The sequence below is a fragment of the Ischnura elegans genome, chromosome 8 (assembly GCF_921293095.1).
Source record: "Ischnura elegans chromosome 8, ioIscEleg1.1, whole genome shotgun sequence".
In the NCBI taxonomy this organism is placed as follows: Eukaryota; Metazoa; Arthropoda; class Insecta; order Odonata; family Coenagrionidae; genus Ischnura; species Ischnura elegans.
In genome coordinates this window covers 51050138-51072577 of record NC_060253.1, presented here as the reverse complement: position 1 = coordinate 51072577, position 22440 = coordinate 51050138, and the positions used below count along the sequence as shown (strand labels likewise).

The window sequence follows — 22440 nt, the reverse complement described above, 5'->3', positions numbered from 1 at the left end:
AATTTTTAATGCATATCAACCAGCGCAGAAATTAACGGTTTCTCCTATACTCTTTGTTGAAATTGGTTGCTTCGTTTAGGCGATAGAGCTCCTCAAAATCGGGTGTACTGGATTTCCTTATGTACGGTAAATCTACGTCGTAAACTTCAAGCCCTCTCAATAGACGTGTGGCGGGAATAGTTAGGCCATCAGCCGTTAATTTGAATGAGGGCGCTAAAAATATTAGAGGCACGATGCCAGAGATTTGATTTCTTAAGTTCGCCTTAGCATAAAGTCCCATATTTTCCGAAGGAAAACCGAATTCCTATCACTCTCAGTTCGGTAATTTGGTTCTCACTATTAACTGAAATCGAAAATATGGTTAGGTGAGGGTAGAGCTCACCACGGACTAAGCTAATATTCGACCGCCAAACAACTCGGGAATCCGTGATCAGCCGCCACCCACGACCCGGAATAAAGAGGCACCAATAAGACAAGGAAGGAAGGCGCTCTCGCTAGAGTTTCTTGTATGGGGGGCTTCTCCGCAAGGCCTCTCCAATCGTGCACTCAATAGATTATTACTCTCGCCTGGCCGTGGGAGGCATGATGGGCCCCCTTCCATCTCTTTTCCCTCCCCACCACTGCCTCCGACCACGAAAGGGTGACCGACCGCCTCAGAACACCACAGAATATAATCATTTATTGACGGAAATTACACAAGATTACACCTCCGAGAAAAAAATAAGGAAGAGACCGGCTGTGCGCACACGAGAACTTACCGGTTCCTTCGACACTCACGTTGACTTCCGCCAACTGGACAATATTACTTCCCAAAGTGTGGTGAAGAAAACCTGATTATGAGATGATAAAATAACGAAAATGGTAATTTACACACTTTTAATACAAAACTCAACAACCGACATGGTTCAACACATTGTGTCATAATTCTTCGTATAAACTTTCGCGGGTACTCGTCATGTTGAATAAAAACTTTTGGGCTATGTCGCCGCGTCAATTTTTGGATGGCCCCAACGTCTCCCGACCGATGCTGGTCGCTTTTTCAAGGGATTCTTTCCCAAGGGATTCAGAATCCCATGTGAAAGCGACCAGCATCGGTCGGAAAACGTTGGGGCCACCAAAAATTGACGCGGCGACATAACCCAAAAGTTTTTACTCAACATGACATTGTGCCATTTTCAAGAATACCTTGAAAATGGAGCCATGGTCTGTTTTTGAGTTTTGTTTTAAAAGCGTGGAAGTTACCATTGTGTTATTTTACCATGGATACATCGAATTTCCACAAAATCGAGCCTGAAACGAATTTATACGCTGATTCTGAGAGAGTATGAAAAAGATATGAGAACTGGACAGCAACTACGAACATGAACACTATAAAATACTACCCTTTTGACTACTCGAGTACTACTACCCGAGCCAGCCAACTCGACTACTACCTACAAAGTGAATAAAACACGATTCTGAATTCTCGGTAAAAGATATGACGATTGGGCAGCATCTACATGAAAATTGTACAATACTATACGGCAAGCCACCTCGACAAGCGTTTGGCTAGAGGTATTAGGACCAAAGTCGTTAAGCTGAATAGGGAGAAAAAAATTGAAGTACACGATCGCCTTTCTGGCAAAAGTGGATTACAAATGTGCTTTCGGTTGATAATTCGGCTGATGAAAACAATCGTAGGAGGACAGGTGAAAGGGAAGAAGGATAAAGGAAGGCCCCGAACGAGTTACATAGGACAGATTAACAATGATTTAAAAGGTAAGTAATAATATTAAAAAGCTGGCGGATTGGAGAACGGAATGGAGAGCTACGTCAAACTAACCCTAGAATTGTTGACTTATGACGATGATGATTCAACGAAGAAGTAAATAGTCTTTCCTATAATTTTTTTGCGTAGACAATGGCTGATTCGTTTCGACGACAGAGCTCCCCAAACTCGGACGTTTTGCTTTTCTTCACAGACAGTACATCTGCATAGTAACCCTCAAGCCGTCTCGATGGACATGTGGCGGGAGTAGTAAGGACATCAGCCGTTAATTGGTACAGGAACAATAAAAATATGAGAAGCGTGATCTCAGAGGTTTGATCGACTCAGTTCGTCCTAGCATCAAGTCCTTTATTGTTCGGGGGAAAAACGAATCCCTATTACTCTTCGCTCGGTAATTCGTTTCGACCTAATTGATGGTAGAACAGAATGTGGCCGAACACCAATACATTCCTCCTGCCATTAAAGTGAAAGAGAGCATGCCTAAGCCCTAACGATAACGGAGAAGCCGCAAAAATTCCTTTTCCAAGGCTTGAAAATGAGCTTCCAGCGTTGCCACATCCACACCACATCGCGCCATCGCATGGGGTGAAGGAGGGTACGACAGTATTGAAAAGGATACGGGTCACATTGACCAACTCCAACGTTCTCCGAAGAACCACATAGGTATAACCCGATAGCACAAATTAGTACTTGATAAAACACTAGTACGAGTGTATGTCATGAAATTCAATATGAAATTGAGAAAATTCTTTTTAAGTTGTGGACAAGGGAAGATGGATAGCCCAAAAAAAGACTTACGCGTTGCCAATGTTAACTTGCTGTGGAATAAAATTTTAAATTTCTTTGAGCGGTTGAAAACTAAAAACTTTGCTAGTGTATTCTTATCCGTGACGAGACAATTCAGAGAAGAAGCCAACATATTTCAAATTCAATCACATAAAAGAACAATTTAAGAAATTTTCTTGAAAGCATATATTTTAAAGATAGCTTTTTTGTGCCATGTGCCTGATTTATTATACAATAATTCTGTTTAACTTGCATATAGCAAAACTGAAGACCCAAACGTGAATGATGTTGCGAAAGCGAAAGGAATGCCTGTAATTACAGAAAAATAGAGGCCTTTCTCCAAAAGATAAAGTCGTCCATAAACATTTACTGTAAGCAAGTTTTTCTGAAGCAATTTTTTTTAAATTTTATACCAACTAGGGCATCCCATGCTGATTACATCTCACCCCCTACCTAACATTTTAAGCATTCGTTGCATACCCATAAAAGGTATGTTTCTAAAAGGAAATAATTAAGTTTCCCGATGGCGGACATCGTGATCTACGGGCTTTCGTGAAGCTCTTCTCCCAATGTATATGAGCTCATAAAATTAAAAAAAATGAAAACATCGTCAGAAATACTTCAATGTCTAATCTTTCCACCATCTCACACTTACTTACATTTGATGATAGTGCTGCCATGGTCTCATCCTCCCTGCTTTCAAGATCAGGGAGTAAAAGAAAACGATGTCTCGCTCCATAAAAACTGCACCAAAATATTTACTGAGGGTCACGCCCCTCAAGAGCTGCCTCGTGCCTGCTGTATAAACATCACTTTCACCGACATAGTTACACTGTTAAGAGTAAGCATCATGCCCCCTCCATATTTTTCCTCTCTCCGTGACGTATTACTATTTCGAAACTCACGACACCAATATAATGTTTTCAGTCTTAATCTGGAGAAAATTTAACATACCAATAAAACAGAATTCCAGAGTTGCAACAAAAGAAAAGCTTTAACAGTACCAGTTACGATAAAGTACGTATCATCGTTAGGTCACTAAAGTAATTTCCATAAAGGAGTAAGTGTGGAAGGGAATAAGGAAAAGTTAATAAGATTACCGGTGATGGGACTTATCTTTTTTGTGGAAATTTAATCCTTATTTTTTTTAACGTAATTCTATAAACTTTTAATTTCAAGTAATACAGAGTAGATCTTGGTCTACGTTTTCCTGTACCTCAAATGTTATAAAATTATATCTGAGGATATTGTGAAGGCGCAGTCAAAATTGCGTCGTGTTAGGCGGTGAATTGCTAGAACATATACGAGAATGCGTGTACGTGAGATGGCAAAATAGCCCCAGTTCTAACTCCGTTCAAGCATTCGTGTAATTCCGTGCCATTTTAGAAATCAATGCAGTTCTAACCTGCGCAATTCCGTGCCCCGTGTAAAACGGCATTTACGAATGCACGCAAACTTTGTCTACTAAGAGATTACGAGTCAGACGGGAGAAAGAACTTAACTTTGGGAGCAATAATGATAATAAACAGACCCAGCAGTAAGAGACTTCAAAGAAGAACTGAAGAGGAAGAAAGTGGAGGAGACATTGAAAGACATCTTTTGAGGGGGAGCGTGTTAAGGAATAAATAGCGAGGTCTTTAAAAGAGAAGAAACATGACTGGGGGACTTGAGATCGCGTGGGAGGGTTGAGATGAAGGAGGGAGCGAGGTCCACATCTTGGACGGAAGCCAAACATGGGGGAAGGGTTGATAGGGGGAGGGAGGTTAAGAGACAACCCTTTGGAAGGGGAAGAGGGTATACTTGAAGAGACGGGTGCGTGAAGACGCATCCTTGCAATGCGACACCCTCAAGGTTGTCTGCACTCGGCGCCGCGAGAATCCCCGCACCATCCCCTAAATATGTAGAATACTACCCGACGGGAAATAATAATTAGAAATTAATTTATCCTTCTAGGAGTCTGAACACATTTAGAACATACTATCAACTCACAAGGAGTGAACAATAGGCATAAGCAACAATAGGGTGGTTTCCTATTATTTTTTATTGCCTAAATCGAAAGATTATTACTCCTGTAGTACGTATTTCACGCATTTAGATTTTTAAATGACGATATCTATTTTTCGCGATTAAATGAAAAGTGAAAAATTCCAAGCGCGCGAAAACGCGACGGCTAAGTACGAATACTGGGAAAACCCGTGTGACGTCATTCTGGTTCACGCTGTCGCCGTGTGAGGTGACCTTGGGGCGAGGCTTTGATGTCTTTTTCATTCATCTGATGAATTTTTAATTTTGGATTTCATCTACAAGGTGGACATGAGAGTAACAGAGTGACAATTTAGGAAAAAATATCGCTAAATTAGAAAGTGAAGCCCCAAGTATTTTAGACAGAACAAGGAGTAAAAGTGAAGAACCCTTGGCACGAGAGGAACTTCTACGGGATTCCTTGCATGGTCCCTTGCCGCTTGAAGTCCTCAGAAGAAATCTTATAAGCGACACGACAACGTCTTACTAACCTGCATATGCGAGACACAACATTTTATTTGGGTGAACTCTATTTCCGAGGATTTATTAGAATCTTTAAGGATATCAGAAGATTATGCTATTCGAAGAATGAAGGAAAGGTACACAGAGAAAAAGTCGATCGGTAATTCCATATGCGCCTACAGAGTTAGAATTTAGTGACGTGGCCATTTAATTCTGCAGTTTCGTTTCCTGCAATTCGCACTTGGAATAGAGCCCACTTGGCTAACCTCTAGCCATTAATAGATCTGATACACTGCCGGTCACATTACCTTAATTTCGATGTTTCAATTCATCAGGTGTTGATTATAGGTATCTTTTAAAAAATATCCCATTGTGCTAGGTGACCACCCATCTGGGGATACAGAAACTGAATTAGATGGAAAGTAAGCCGACATGCTTCAATTACCAACTTTTTCTGGTATCCAGTAGAAAATAAAAGAAGAAGTAAGTATTCAATTAATATGTCTGAATTGATAGAGTATAAGTGAATATATCTCCACAATTTGAAAAAATAACGAAAATAATAAAAAACCGATGAACGACACGAGAAACACCAACGACACTTCATCAACGTTCGACAGAATGAAGCAGACCAACTAGAAGCACAGTAACTTATCGGAACAACGACATTTAGCACTCAAAAATATCCCACAAAATTACAGTTAATATGTACCTCCAACTAAAGGGTGGATGGCGATATTTGTTGGATCTGCGTAACAGGAAACATAAACACAGACACAATAATATTGTTATAGAAAATGGAGAATAAATTTCCTAAGAAATGTATAACATATGTGGGGATAAGAAGTCAAGGGGTACAAGTGATATTAATCTCAACATAGTTAGGTAAACTTAATTGTTAGAAAAAATAAACAAAAACTTAATTGCCAAGGGATACGAGTGAGTCTCTGTTCTGTGCCTACATCGAGTGTAAAATCAAGTGCACCACTAAATATCTAATTGATCTCGTTTGTTATCAATACCTGATTTCTGTAGCTAACACTGCATATAAAAAAATCACTAGTACCCCATGGCTTCTCACCCACTCATATAATATTACTGTATTGGTGAATATGTTTCCAGCTAATACTTCATATAAATTTTATTCAAATACTAATCATGAAACCTTTTACTAACCTAAACTAAAATGATACTAAAGCGCTTATTTTTCGTACAAAAAGTATTGGGGGGCCCAAACCGGGGATCTTGCCCCTGGAAATTTTATAAGTAGTGAGTTTTAAGTTTTTTTAAGGTATTTTAGAAGAGTCATATGATCAACATTCGAACCTTGATAACTCGAAACTAGATATCTGGACACTCCGGGGAAAATCGACAAGACTGACACATTTTTACTCACAGCCATAACGAATTTTTGAGGGGGCACCCTCCTCAGGCCCCATGGAGTCGGCGTCACTGCACAGATAGAGATTGAAACCCCACCAAGCAACAAGCATAACTGAAACACGTCAAGAAAACAACTAAATCTGGGAGCAGTGAACCAACCGTTATTAGATTAGTGGCTCTCACATTTGCTAAAGAGTAAATCTAAGTTGAGAGGATACAAGCGGAAAAAACTGTCAACACAGCAACTGACAAATGATAGGATTATTCGCCGACCTATTACATCCAATATTTCGCGCATCAAGCCTGGCAACCACCTCCACGGAGAGTCAATCACAGATCGATCCAAACCTCAAACGGTAAGAAATTTCATACTATTTCTATAAATATATCATCAAATGGCATAAAGCCAATTAAGACTCTGAAAACAATGCTTGAAACTGCTTAGAAGAAAAAATATTAGGGAAATTTTACGCATAAATTTCTATTCATTACTTTTTTTGATAATTTGAAATCAAATAAATAATTGAAGTCTGCCCGCCCATGCTTCTTCAACGGTACATGAAATCTTCAACCGTTTAATTTATACATACGTGATTCGCATTTAAAATTAAGTTAAGATGCGACGTAACGTAATAATAGCGATAATAATGAATGGGCGCCCAAACAGGCAAATCTACGAGATATTTAAATAAAAGTTTTAAATTAAATCAAAGTGTGTAACAAGGGTAAGTTTGAATTAAAAGATATATTCATTGAATCGTTTGTGCAGGAACAATAGGTAAAGAAGTCTCGCTTTAGTAATTATAATTAAAGGACATCAAATGTGAACGCAGTATTTTTTTAAATCGTATATACGAAAGAATACAATTGACTAGGTGCTTGAATTGACTGCCTGAGATGAACCCTCTTAAGTATTGTAAAAAACTGGAAAATAAATTTCTATGGAAATTGAATGACCAATGGAGTAGCGTCTGGCATAAAGGAGAGGTGTCATAGGTTGATAAGTATCAACAACATTCATAATTTCCGGCAATGCCTTTCACTAACTTCCTTCTCATATCATCATACGAGGAAAGGAATTCCTACTTAAGTTAAAATTAACAACTACTTGAGAATTAATAAATTAATAAACACAAAACTTCCCAAAAATTTCCAAAAAGCGAAATTTGCATTATAGAAATAGCATACGATACATCGACAAACATAACTACTATCGAGTCGGCGATGCGGCTCAAATAGGCTCGAGTTAAAACGGCTAACTAATTAATGATTTATGATGACAGGAGCGAAAGTGAAATCATCTATTGAATGACAACAAACCGGAAGACTGGTGCTGTGCATATAAATGTATTTGATTTCATCACTGTGAAGGTTAGTAAATCCGAATAGGACGATGAGCAATGCCTAACAAAGCATTTGAGTCGAAACGTTTGTGAAGTACAAACGGTTCGAGCAAGGAATGAATGAGCGCCGAGTAATCCTTAAGTAACTCAACAGGGAAAAATTATATTTTATATGCGTAGAGAAAATCTATTCCTTAACTTTGACCAAAAAATCACGAACTCAATCTGAAGCAATTTTACTCTTCGTAATGTAACAATCTGGTTTATGGTGGGCTATTTTCTAATCACATCATTGTTACCTATTTTCTTAGCAAATTTTCGTGAAATAAAGATTAAGACCAGTTAAAACATGGTTCTCTAGATAATATTCACGGATCATTAAATAATATCATCGCGTTTCATGATACGATAGGTTAATTTGCTAATTTTAAGCCCGTTTAATTCATTCTCCAGCAAGTGAGGGATATGGTTAAAAATCACGGAAATTGAAATGACAATTTCATGGCGAAGTACGTACTTCGGTATATACCAGAGGTGTCACGCTAAAAAATATACCTCTTGATAGTCTGCAGACAAAATATATTATAATACCGGTAAAAAAATTCTTGAACCCCAAACATGCGGCCTCTTTGAATCCTTATGCAATAAAATGATATGTTATCCGTCAATTCTATCATTGACGTAAATTTTGTTTAGCATCCTTTTCCGAGTATCATTCCAAATGTTGTAAAATTTCTAACTCAGCATAAAATATAAATAGGGATATCAATTTGGGCTACCACATTCTCAAAGTTGAGTCCCATATTAATTCGTCACTAATATGTACCTACATCATCAAACGCTGAACCATTCAAAACGATCGGTATAGAATATACAAAATAAAGTGACTACGACCAGTAATGTGAACTCCAAGTGAAGCCCATGTACGGGAATGAAGACTCATTACATTATTATTTAAAGAGAACGCAGGTTGGGAATTAAAAACGAAACATTCAGACTCGTATCAATAATAATTATGCGCTGATTTTAATTGCTGCACACGAAAAAAAAGATGGGGGACACTCGATTTTCATCGCCATGACGAAAGAGGAAAACGGTTAGGGAAATCCAGATGGGGGGAGAGGAATATAACGAGATATCACCCCGCGGGTATTCACTCGCTCAAACACAGACGGACTCAATTAAGCGTCTGCTGCAGAATGCACGAATTTAACGACCTCTGCCAAACCAGGAAAAGCAAAATAAAGAATATTTTAACCGGAAATACGTTAAAAATAAACCAAACATGCGCACACGGGAAGCCATCAAATGGCGAGAGTCCATGCGATCACGCCTAAGAGAACACAGAGATGAGCATTGATCAGAGAGCAATCTGCATTAAACGGACGTAACGTAGCCTAAATATAACGGCCGATTACTTCTAAGGTCGGCAACTTCTGTGGTACACAGCAGAAAAACGGACGTGAACGAAATTGCGTTTACGCAGAGAAATGACTGAAAACCAAGCTCAAAGATTTGGTAGATAAATTTCATCCTACACCGCAAACGTTAACAGGAGTTCCTTAGAACATTTCAATTAACACAAATGCGGGTACTAGAAATTAATAAACAAAATTATGTAAAAATAAGGTCAAGAAAATCTTATATGCAGACTTTTTGCACGCAATCAAAATAACAACCAATATGGGGCCTGGTAATATTTCTTCGTGGAGCGAACTCGATTCACCAAGTTTCATTTTATGAATATTGGCCATAATAAACCAGCCAAAAAGATCTGAAAACCACTTTCCCACTACATTTAATTAGTAAGAATATATTAATATATCACACCTCCAGCCGAGGGTTTTGAAAAAATCTAACAGTACCCTACACTTACGGCACGCAATCAAAATACCAACGAACATGGGGCTTGATAAGTTTTCTCCATGAACCGAATTCAATTCGGCTAGCTAAATACATTCAACTTATGAATGTATTTATTAGACAAAAAGATCTTCAAACCAATTTCCTACAGCTAACTTTAATTAGTAAGAACATATTATTAAGTCATATGTCTAGGCCTAAGTGTTTCAAAAATATCTAACTCCACCCAATACTTTTTGTCCGCGACAAAAATGGGGTTTGATAATTTTTCTCCATGAAGCGAATTTAAATCACCAAGTTTCATTTTATGAATATTTTCACTGGGCAAAAATATCAGCAAATCACTTGCCTGAAGCCTAATTTTATTAGTAAGAACATATTAATAAGCCATATGTCAAAGCCGAGGCGTTTAAAAATATTCAACTCTACCCTCGAAAATTTAATAAGCACATGAGCAATTTTATATTTACCTTCCATATAAACCTCGCAAAGTCCAATCGAGGGAGGTCCTAGCTTATAAATTACGAAATAGTCCTTGGCCCATGCATGCAGAGGACGCGAAAATACCGGGAAACCGCAAGATGCGACTGAATGTGCGGCTGAATCACTGAAGGGCTTCATGAAAAATTCTAACTCTTCCCTCAAAAATTAAAAAAAATCAAGAAATGTTTTTACACAACTCCCCCCTATACTGCTCGAAAATTCAAATAGAGAGGTGGTCCCCTCCCCTTTGTAAATTACGATATACATAATGTTCCTGGCCCATGCGTGCGGATGACGCGAAAATACTGGGCAACCGCAAGATGTGCTAGTGAAGGGGTGCAGGGTGACAAAAAGCCTGGGGCTCGAAACGAAAATAATCGTTGGACGCGACGAAAACGGTGTGCAAAGCGGAGTGGCGCGGATGCCGAGACATGGCGCCTTATCCATCCCCCCCCCCCCCAAAAAAAGAGGGAGAATAAGCAAACCCATTTAGATTCGCAGTGAGTGTACAGTACGACTGAAGAATCGTTTACTGTTATTTTTTTAAACCGAGCATGAAGTTTTGATAGCTACTTGAACAGTTAAATATGATTTGATGCTTTACCGGCGAATAATGTGAGTAAACACGAACTACTTGAACATTTTTTATAACGTAGTCTGGAATTGAAAGAAAGTTTATTAAGAAATCTTAATCCTAATAATCCGCTAGCGTTTCCTCTATATAATGAGAAATTCATCCTTGGATTAATATTTTTTCTGAGTTTGCAAAATAATCCATTCCCGTTTGAAATTTTGAATGGTAAGGATTACATGTTGACATGAGACACGCCGAGACATGACGCCCGTTACCCCCCGAAAAAGAGGGATTTTAAGTAAACCCCTTTAAATTCGCAGTGAGTGTACAGTACGACTGAAGAATCGTTTACTATAAGTTTTGTAAAACCGAGTATGAAGTTTTGATGACTACTTCAACAGTTAAATATGATTTGATGCTTTACCGGCGAATAATGTGAGTAGAAGAGTTTCCCTACTTGAGCAATTGTTACGACATAGTCTGGAATTGAAAGAAAGATTATTGTTGTTTGAAAGATTAATGTTTTAATCCTAGTAATCCACTAGCGTTTCCTCTATGTAATGAGAAATTCATACTTGGAATAACATTTTTTCTAAGTTTGCAAAATAATCCGTATCGAATATTTCGTTCGTCAACGGTAAATTTTGAGTTATACGGAGTACATGTTGACATAACGCACGCCGAGACATTACGCCCTCCACCCCCGAAAACGAGGGATTTTAAGTAAACCCACTTAAATTCGCAGTGATTGACAGCACATTAAGAGGCCGACTGAAGAATCCTCTACTGTAATTTTCGTAAACCCGAGTATGAAGTTGTGATAACTACTTGAACAGGTGTTATGAAGTACTCTGGAATTGAAAGAAAGTTAATTTCTATCTCTTAATCCTACTAAACCGTTCGCGTCTCCTCTATATAATATGAAATTCATCCCTGCAAACATTTTTCAAATGTCGCAAAATTACCCGCTCCGAATATTTCGTTCGGCAACATTAAATTTTGAGTGATAAGGTGTTCATGCTGACATAACATGAATCAATAACCTTCCAGGTTATAGAGAGCAGTTTCAAATACACGAGTACTTCCTTCTCGACCATATTGTCTAGTTCGTTATGGATCCGAGAGAATTCCGTAGATCTTTTGACGGTTTGCTAATGCTGTGTAAACATGAGAGCCGAAAAACGGTATCTCAATTTCATACTTTTTTCTGAAGAGCTTCATGAACTGATAAGATTTACAATGCAATGGAAATGGGTATCTCATATCCCAGAGTCGAGTAATGCACGTCACAATGCACTTCATAACACAGTGAGATGAATAAACATACAAAATAAACACCGGCCAGACAAAAATTAACGGGTTAAGCTAGTAGTGGAAAAAAGAGAAAGAAACAATATGCTAAGCGTGCGAGTATATTCGCGTGACAGCATAATCGATGATGAAGCAACAATATTGACAATAGGTCGTAGGCAAATTCAGTACCGTTCTCTACACGTGACTAAATGACGCATTCCGACATTCACAAATAAGCTCTTGCTCCACGAAATGGGATCAACAATAATTTCCCAAGTTTACACAACATTAACGAACCATGAACAGATCAACATTATTCTCTCGGATACAAAAAACTAGACAAATATGGGATAGAAGGAAGTACTCGAGTAGGTACGTGAAACTTCTCTCATTAACGTGGGAGGCAAATGAGTCATGTCAATATTGACTTCGTGTCACTCAAAATGTACCGTTGCTGTACGAAATATTAGACGCGGACTATTTTGCAAACTTTGAAAATATATAATCAATAACTCTCACCGAATAGGGTGGTTTCCTATTATTTTTTTATTGCCTAAATCGAAAGATTATTACTCCTGGAGTACGTATTTCACGCTTTTAGATTTTTAAATGACGATATCTATTTTTCGCGATTAAATGAAAAGTGAAAATTTTCAAGCGCGCGAAAACGCGACGGGTAAGTATGAATGCCGGAAAATCTCTCCGTGTGACATATTCCTCGTTCCCGCTGCCGCCCTGTGAGGTGACCTTGAGGGAGGCTTGAGCGCTGATACGACGCAGGCTGCTAGCGGGTAGCTGAGTACCCTGCTACCTGGTAGCGCTTGGCTTAAATAAGGATTATTAATACCTTATCAAACGAAGAAAACTTTCCGACCTTAGCCAGTTTTAATACGTGATTATTAAGACATGTTTCCCTGAGCTCTGCGCCTCATGCATGCATTGGTAATCTCAGACGATGTATAACTCCTATCTACTCGTATAGAAACTAGGTCCCTGTGACGTCATGTGGAGTGGAATCGCATGGGCGCCAATCTGGCCTTTTTCAAATGAGGATAAAAATGGACCATTGCCATTCGTCTAAACCGGTATTTCTAAAACTAAATAATTGGTATATTATGAATACACTAATGATGGGTAACGAATCGCAATCAATGCCTTTCGTTTTCTTTGATGAAGGAAACTACCCTATTTTAAGCAGCCAATTCGTAACGAACCTAGCACTGCATTGGGAATCTTAGGAGAATAGAATAATGTAAGCTAGACTTCAGACGCATCCAGTCGAGTCCTTGAGCTAGTTTCGTCACTTTTCTCACCTATTTTACCTATCCCTAAAAATTTACTCAATAATTGAAAAAATACTTCTCCATTGAAAGTTTTATTTCTAGAAATATTATTAAGCCATTCAGAAGGGAAGAACACCATGAAATAAGTAACAAAAAATAATAATAAATGTTTGTAAAAAAAACACGTTTTTAGGTAGAATTATATATAACTAACTAGAGAAGTACACATTACTTATCCACCCAGCTGCTTTATTTAGATGGTAGTCGGCGAACTGTATTCACGAGTATATTCAGTAATCATTGCTTACGTAATAATTACTAAACAAAAGGGAATATCGAGTTTTAAGTGATTACAACATAATTAATTAGCGTTAAATTGTTCGTATGAACACAAGCCATGAAGAAGTTGACTTCTCAATAGTTATATTGTAAATTTCCTACCTCACCTGTCTCCTCTTTTTGTTTTAGCTCCTACTTCTCCATTTATTTGTAAATTTTCGTTCAATCGACTTACACTCAAACGTTCACGTAAACGAAATTGTTGTTACGACTCTTCATTATGCTCGTTAATTTTAATAATCGAAGCGCAGAAATCAGATTTTTTTTGGCAATTTTCAATTAAAAACTAATCTTTAAAATAATTTTTTAATTCTGAATAACAATCGAGACACAGTTATAAATCATAAAGCAAGCATTGATCCGGAGAGGATGACAAACAACAAAGGGAGTCTATAAACGCATCAGTAATGTAACCACGTAACAGTAAAATATTACAATAGGCAAAGAAGGCATAGAGGGGAAAATAGCACCAAAAACGACTATGGAGGGAATGCACGAACACCAACCCTAAACGCTGGCCGTCGTGAACAAGAGCGGCGTGCATCGCACAGTAATAATTAAATCAACATTGAGGCCAAATCAGTAAATATTATCAAAGTTTGGTGTAGAGTCTGATATGCAGTGTCGCGCTTTACGGCTCGGAAACATGGACACTTAAGGAGGAGGACGAGAGAAGACTGGAGGAGTTAGAAATGTGGTTGTGGAGAAGAATTGAGAAGGTGAAGTGGACGGATATGATGAATACGAGCGACGAAGTGCTGGTCATGGTGGGTGAGGAAAGGCAGCTTCTAGATCAGATACGGAGAAGACCGAAGGTATGGATTGAGCAAGTACTGAGCATGGATGGGATGTTGAAAATTGTGTTGGAGGGTGGAATGTTAGGTAAACGAGGGAGAGGAAAGAAGATAATAGGAATTTTAGGTAAAGTGGAGTAACCCTTATTGTGAACAGAAGAGTGGAAACCATGAAGAGAGGGGAGGCTGCCTGACTTTTTAAGTACTCCATGTAAAACTACCTAAATCAGTAGAATACTTCAATAATAATAATAATCAAGATTTTTCTTTACTGAAAGGTTTAGTTTAATATATACCCTTCTTATTCATGCCATTGACTCTGTCAAGGCAACTGGGGCTACAAGCGATATTTCACATTTTAATTGAGGATTCGGGGGTAAACATAATGAGTTTTTCAAAAACGCATGAAATATAAATTAAGCACAATTATAGATGTAATATAATTGCAGTTATCATACAACACTAAAATGTAATAAAATATAAATTATTACACTAATGTTTGCATAAGCATTTCAGAGCATTTTTTCCTAAATAAATGTCTTAAATTTGTCTATGAAATTAATCGACTGATTTCACGCGACTTAAATTTTCAAACATTTTACAAAAAACCGAAAAAATTACTTCTCGCTCTTTTAGATACTAGAGACCACTGCGCGGAGACGGCTACCAATTACACAACGTAGATTAAGATCCCATCCAAGATCACATCTTGGGCTGAGCAGCGAACACGTTATAACATGAGGCCGTCGCAGAACTGCAGACGACTCAGTAAACATCGTGGCAAAAGAAACACTGTGAACAGCACGGTATGGTATCACGTGGTTTTTAGCCTTCGAATACAACGTCCAGAGATCATGATTTATATAAGAAGGACCCTCGGTCTGGGTTGAAAACAAGAGGAGCAACTACTGCCCAAGATTAGACCGATATAAACGGGAACCACGCGGACGCCGTGGCTGACAAGCGTGATCACTGTCGCATAAGAAAACGAGATCTTGGTCCAGCCATTCATCCACACGTCCGAATGAGTTTATTTTTCAAGCATATCGCAGAATTCACTCCCCATATTTCATCGTTATCGGAATGATATTCCTCACATTCCACTCAAGTTGGTTTCAGCGAAAGATTTATTGGGGCACTGACTTGGCGGAAAGCGTAAAGCCTCGTACAGAAAAACTTAACATAGCGTGCGTAATGCGTCTTATTAAGAGCCAAATATAATCAATGATATATTCCTTTAATCAAAGGAATTCCGCGCATCTATCGTAAAATCCATTTCAATTGACTTTTGATGGTTTTTATGTCCCTCGATAGGCAAAAACTTACTCCTTCACTACTTGTTGCTTTCAGGAGAAATTAGAAGTTTATCAAACTTATGACTATCCTCAGTCGAAGTTAGGCCGTTTAAGGTTGCTTTTCTGTGAAACAAATCGCTCCCTTAGAGTTTTAAACTGAAAAGATACATCAAGTTATGCAGCTGTGAATTAAACTAAACGCTTTAAATCTAATTTAATTCCAATTTTAATATAAATTTTACTTCTATCTTTGAAAAAAATATACTAATCAATACAGAATCCATAAAATAAACATTCAGCATATAATTGAAAAAAGCATCATTTGAGTTCGTTTTGAAAACGCCGAATGGTAAACAATAATATAACATTTTTGTTGATATGTTATTGCGTACAGATCATGCAGAGACATATTAATCATCCATAAAGCTATTATAAAAATAACTTTTTAGGGCTCAAAAGCTCCATATGAACATGTTGACAAAATAAAAATAAATAAACGGTACTTTCACGATGATTTTCCTCAACTTGCACCCAAAATCAATGAAACGCACGTAATAACTGTACAAATACATTCTGTCCTTAATATATACAGAATATTTTAAGTGCTTAAGCGCCGACGTAATCGACGAACATTGACATATCGATGTACAATGGAAGAATAACGATATGCGAATACCAAAGGCGATCGACAATTATTGGTTAGCGAAGACTTATCATTATTACGACGTGCTCCCGTCTCTTTCAGCAAGTGGGATTATTTAAACCAGCTTAAAAAATAAACTAATAAGCGGATTAGGTTGACAAAACATTAACTAGCATATCCATCATAAAAACTACAATTGGTAAATTTAATTGGAGGAAATTTATTCGGCGAAATACCTAGACGTAATATGACGTAATACGTTGGAACAATGTTCGGTAGATGAGTTTAGTGTTAAAGAGTGGAAAATACCATTTGTAGTAATTATCATGGATTCATCGAACTTCATGCCGAGCCTGAAACGATTTTATGCATTAAGAAGCATATTTGTAAAAATGTTAAAGCAAAACAGAGCTCAGCCCAGCTCATTTGCCCAGCACGATAGGATGTAGCCACATGGCTACGGGTTAAAAGTAAACCGAAAAGAAAACCCGATCGAACGAGCAAAGGATTATTCGTCGGGTTGGATAGCGAAGATCGAAATGCCAAGATACGACCCGGCTCGATCTCGCAGCCACCGTCATCCTCTGAAAACATGCGCCACCGCTTTCCTCGCGGCATTTGTTTCTTTTTATTCAAGGACGGTCCTGGGGGAGGGACGAAAAATCGTATCGCGTCCTTGACGTCGCGAGAGGAGAGAAAGCAACCGGGTCGGTAGGTATATATGTATGTGCGGGGTGTGAGAAAAGGAAATAAGAAACGAACACACACTCACATAACCAGATCCCATTCAATAGAGATATCGGGATGGAATCGACTCCTGAGGAGGCTGCGACACGACAAAGTTCTTGGGCACACACGTGCTGGAGATAAAAAGAACTTTAAGCGACGCCTGAGATGGAGGATTCCCTAAAGATACTCGGTATCAGTGGCGAAACAAGGGGGTTTTGGGGGATGAACCCCCAGAGCTAGAGAAATTTTTAAGTTTAATCCATTTTACTTAATTGGATTGATATTACTTATAGAATAGAGTAAGGATTAATAAAATATCCCTCAGAAAGCTGTCAAACTCACCATTTTGAACCATTTATCTTAAAATTCCGCAATTTATTAATCACGCACCTACCGCTTATCCTGGTGGATATACCATACCCTCACACACCCCGATATTAGTTGCACCTACTGTTGCTACTTGATATGGCCATAATCACATGATTATTTTGTCCATCGCTTTCGAGATAGGTACTAATAGCATTGGTGCAGCAAGCAGGTTTTGGGAGATAAAACCCCCTCCAGAGTTCAGAGAAATTTTAAAAGTTAATCCATTTCACTTAATTGGATTAATATTACTTATATAATAGTGTAAATATTAATAAAATATCCCTCAGAAAGCTGTAAAACTCTCAATTTTGAACAATCTAGCTTAATAATGTATTTCTGTGGGGGCCCCCCGCACCGCCCGCTTACCCTGGCGGGTATTCCATACCCCCCAGAGTGGCATATTAGTTGCGCCTAAAACCCCCCTAGCCTTAATTCCAAGCTGTGCCCCCTGCTCCATGGCAGTGCTTGAAGGGAATGGATGCTGCCAGAATACTTCTTTAGTAGTACTCCATAGAAACCTACCGGTCGAAAGCGATCGCTCCAATGATGGCGTTATAAATGATTTTTTCACGCGATAATTTTCCAGGATGGCCCGAAGAATGGAAATCCCGAACCTTTTCCCATCGCACGTCCGTTTCTCCGTCGCTGAAACCACCGCTGGCACTGTCCTTCAGCCAATCGGAACGCACGACCGCTAATAGCGAATGCAACGGCATGCTTGGCTTTCAGTTTAACGACAGTTGTAAATACGTAAATTGACGGAATAAGAGATGAAAAAAAGGAAGATGGAAAAGACCTTATGGTTCAGAATCACTCTTTTGGTCCCTGTAAACCTATCGGTGGAGCTATCATTGACAGGGAAGGAAAAAAGGATCTTGTGATTTGGGTTTCAGTGTAATGATGAGGCGTTTCTCAACGGGATGCATTAGAGGTGAATGTGGGATATTATACGTTAAAAAGGTTATCAAAACATGGAACCCTATTTGTCATCGTCATCATCTCGTTATTCCTCAAACTCAAGCGGGACAGATTTAAGGGGCTACTGCCTCAGTGGAAAACGTAACACATGAAAGGTAATGATGGCGATTATTCACTTATCCAAGTGTGAACATACTATTCAATACGGTATTTAAAACATAAATATGCTAATAATAGGTAAAAACGCGCACTTTTAGTTATTTTCCCTGCTGATGAGGAAAGGTTCGAAGATAGAGATATCCAACAATAATGGTCAATAAAAGCAAATAAAGATTCATAGAGACCTAAAGACGATGACGAGGTCCATAAATGTTTTTTATTAAAATATTAGGTCTCTTATGGAATTTCCATTCAAATTCCCACGGAAACAAACCTATAATCTTTAATACCAGTTCGGAGGCTGGTAAGAGGAAAAATAGAGGAAATATTCGCTTATTAGTCACCTGACAATATAATTGGCCCTCGTCATAAATAGATGAAAGGGAAAGCAAGAATAGATAAAGAAAATATAAGGGATTTTTGGAGAAAAAAAATATTACAGAAGATCATCTAATCAGGTGAAGGATAACAAGGTTATAAAAAGTGGCATTTTACTTGTACAAAAAACTGTTGATAGAAAGGGTTAGAAACAGCAACATATAAATGGTCCCATTCATTTTTTCCTGCCGGTATTATGGCCAATAAAACTTTTTATTTATCACTACAACGACCAAAAAAGACTAAAACCTTTCGACATTATTTAACCCTCTTTCTCATAACTGAGAGATCAATAAAACTGAGCTCCTAGATGATTTGGAAACAAATAGAGAGAGGAGGAAAAGACTAGGTAGCAATCAGCGAAACTCGGGAAAGGCGACAGAAGTAAGGATTTGAGTGGGCGTTTTGAAAGTGAGAACAAAAAACACCACAGTATGTCTTATCGCCAAGAATGATAATTGCTATTCAAAGTTTGGCACAAAATTCGATTAAGAATTCACTGACGGCAAAAAAAAAGATAAGCCAGAGGTCGACACATTTTATGACGTCCAAGCAATCACTTATCTCATGACGAATGTACGTGCGAATTCTGGAAAGAAAGTTTTGTTGGTTTGATTAATCGAAGGAATAGCCGAGGAATTTCCCCATCAACGATGCATTGGTTGAATTTTGATGTCGTTGTAAGACTGCGTCCACTGAACTACAAAAAATTAAGGATTACACCCCTTTCCTCATCGACGTCATGAAATTGCAAATCTGGCCCTCTAGACGAGGACCTCACGAATGCAAGTGAAACCAGACAAGTTTTAATTTTATAAAATCTCAATAGTAAAAAATATTTCACTGTGTAAGTCTAAGGATTAAGGAAGTCAAGAGGAAGTACTAAGGGTAGTGGGAGAAAAAAAAGTATTCTAAAAACCTAAAGGAGAAGTCGGGACAACTTAGTTGGCCACATTATGAGGCATGTTGGCCTGATCAAAACAATCGTAGAAGGACAGGTGGAAGAGAGGATAGGCAAGGGATATCCCCGAATGAGTTACACAGGACAGGTTATAAAGGATGTAAAGGAGAATAAATACGTCACTACGAAAAGACTTGCGGATAGGAGAAAGGAATGACGAACTGCTTCAAACCAATTTTAAGATTGTTGACTAATGATGATGACGTAAGCTTAAGTGGCGTGATGAAGACAATCGTCAAGGAAAAAATAGATGCCAAAAACGGAGGAGGAATGACTCGACCAAAATATATATGGAACTGGAAAAGAGGGATGTGAAAGAGAAGATAAAGCCTAGGGGTGAAAAGATTAGCTTTCAGGAGAAATGGGTAGAGAGCTGCATCAAAGCAATCTTAGGATTCTTCGTTAAAACTTTCGCGGGTGCTCGTCATGTTGAATTAAAACTTTTGGGCTATGTCGCCGCGTCAGATTTTGGTAGGCCCCAACGTTTCCCGACCGATGCTGGTCGCTTTTTCAAGGGAATCTGTTCCCTTGATTCAGATTCCCTTGAGAAAGCGACCAGCATCGGTCGGGAAACGTTGGGGCCACCCAAAATCTGACGCGGCGACATAGCCCAAAAGTTTTAATTCAACATGAATCTTAGGATTGTTGGCCAGAGATAACGATGATAAAATTCTTTGTTTCGGGGGTGAGTTCATGGAAACGACTTGACAAAATGAAATGCAAAAAACTTTATATAACACCAGATAATGACGTGTCGCGTTGAAACCTACGTCGTGCAGTATTAAATTTTTGTGGAATTATAAAGTTTTTTTTGCATTTCATTACATAGATGATGCTGATGATGAAGCTGAAGCAGGGGCGCAGCTAGAAATTAAAGCTGGGGGGGGGGGGTTAAGGTGCAACTACTACCGGGGTGTGTGGGGGTATGGAAGACCCACCAGGATAAGCGGTAGTTGCGAGATTAATAAATTGCGGAACTTTAAAATAAATGGTTCAAAATGGTGAGTTTTACGGCTTTCTGGGGGACATTTTATTAATCCTTACGCTATTCTATTAGTACTATCAATCCAATTAAGTAAAATGGATTAAACTTAAAAATTTCTCTTAGCTCTGGGTGAGGGAGGTTTATCCCCCAAAATCCCCCCTCGCTGCGCCACTGAGCTGAAGTATTAGGCGAGTAATTCGTCACGGAAAAAGACCTGCAGAGAGGTGCCGTTGCGTCTTTTAAAGTTAAATATTTCATGGTACCTCGTTCTCAAAAGATTCGAAATGGACTCACCCATCCTCGCCAAACATATTCGTCTTATCTTGCGACACGTTCCAGTTTATGTGGGCACGAATATTCTTTCCACTTTTTTTTCTCGTCGGCGCAACGCCGGTCTCGCTTCCTCGACTGAGAAGAGGGGGAGGAAGTCGGCGAAAAACCGCAACCGGAAGTCTTGGATAACGGTGACTTATTGTTATAGATACACGAATCCTCTCTCATTCGCGCTATCGCCACGCGGGAGCCGACTCTTCCCGCGAGAATATATTTTCTACCCTCTCCTTCCAACCCAGCAATCGTCGTGGAAATCACTTAACATGGGAGTGAAACACGCATCTATTTTAGAAACCTTCTTTCGACGTCAGTCAGCAAGACTATCCTCTTCAAGTATCGTCCAAGGTACAGCCTTGCACCAAGTACTACGAAGTAACTCGGCGGCATCTTCACAGTAGGACAAGAGGGTTATTTTCAGGATTACTTTGGAGGATATAAAACGTACTATTACAAAAAACTGTTGAATAACCACAAAAATGATCCTTGACTATAATGATTATATTTACTTATATATATTTATTTTTATTTATTTCCGAGTAATCGTCGTGGAAATCATTTAACATTGGACTAAAACGCGCATCTATTTTAGAAACCTCCTATCCATGTCCTTCAGTAAGACTATGCTCTTTACGTATAGACCACGGTACCGCACAGCCTTACACGAATAACTACGAAGAGACTTGGCGACTACCTCATTGTAGTGCTATAGGAGTATTTTCAGGATTAATTAGGTGGAATTCAAACACACAAAAACAAAAAAAACTGTCCACTGCCCCCAAAAATTAGAATTAATTATAAACTGATATAATTAATTTTAATTAACAGAAATAAAATAATTTTCGTGGAAAATTGTCAGTCTTTGATATTCAAATAACTTTTCATGATACTATGATGAACTCTAAAACGCATAAGTAGGACTACCTTTTAATCAGGAAAGATTAACTATACTGATTCGAAAAACTTAGGCAATTACGCGCATGTGGATACTTACAGTCCAAATGGGATTAAAACAAGAAAGGTCTGGACAGAACCAATGAAAACACGAAACAATAGATGAACTTAAATTCGCGTTGTTTTGAAGCTATCCATTTTCAACGCTATGATAAGGAATACAGACTTTGGCTTTATATGAGAAAGTAACAGATAATGTTAACTTACGGAGGAAATATAAAAAACGGTCGAAACAACATTAAGTGCACACTAAAACGCAGACCTATGGCTAGAGTTCCCGTTACATGTGACGAAACTGCATCCCGAAGTTACCAACCTCCTTATTC

At 38.5% G+C, this 22440-nt stretch overlaps 1 protein-coding gene across 1 annotated transcript in view; it reads right to left on the bottom strand.

The window, feature by feature from the left end:
• LOC124164583 (plexin domain-containing protein 2) overlaps nt 1-22440 on the bottom strand; it is a 279661-nt gene that overhangs the window by 238057 nt on the left and 19164 nt on the right. The window lies entirely within an intron of this gene.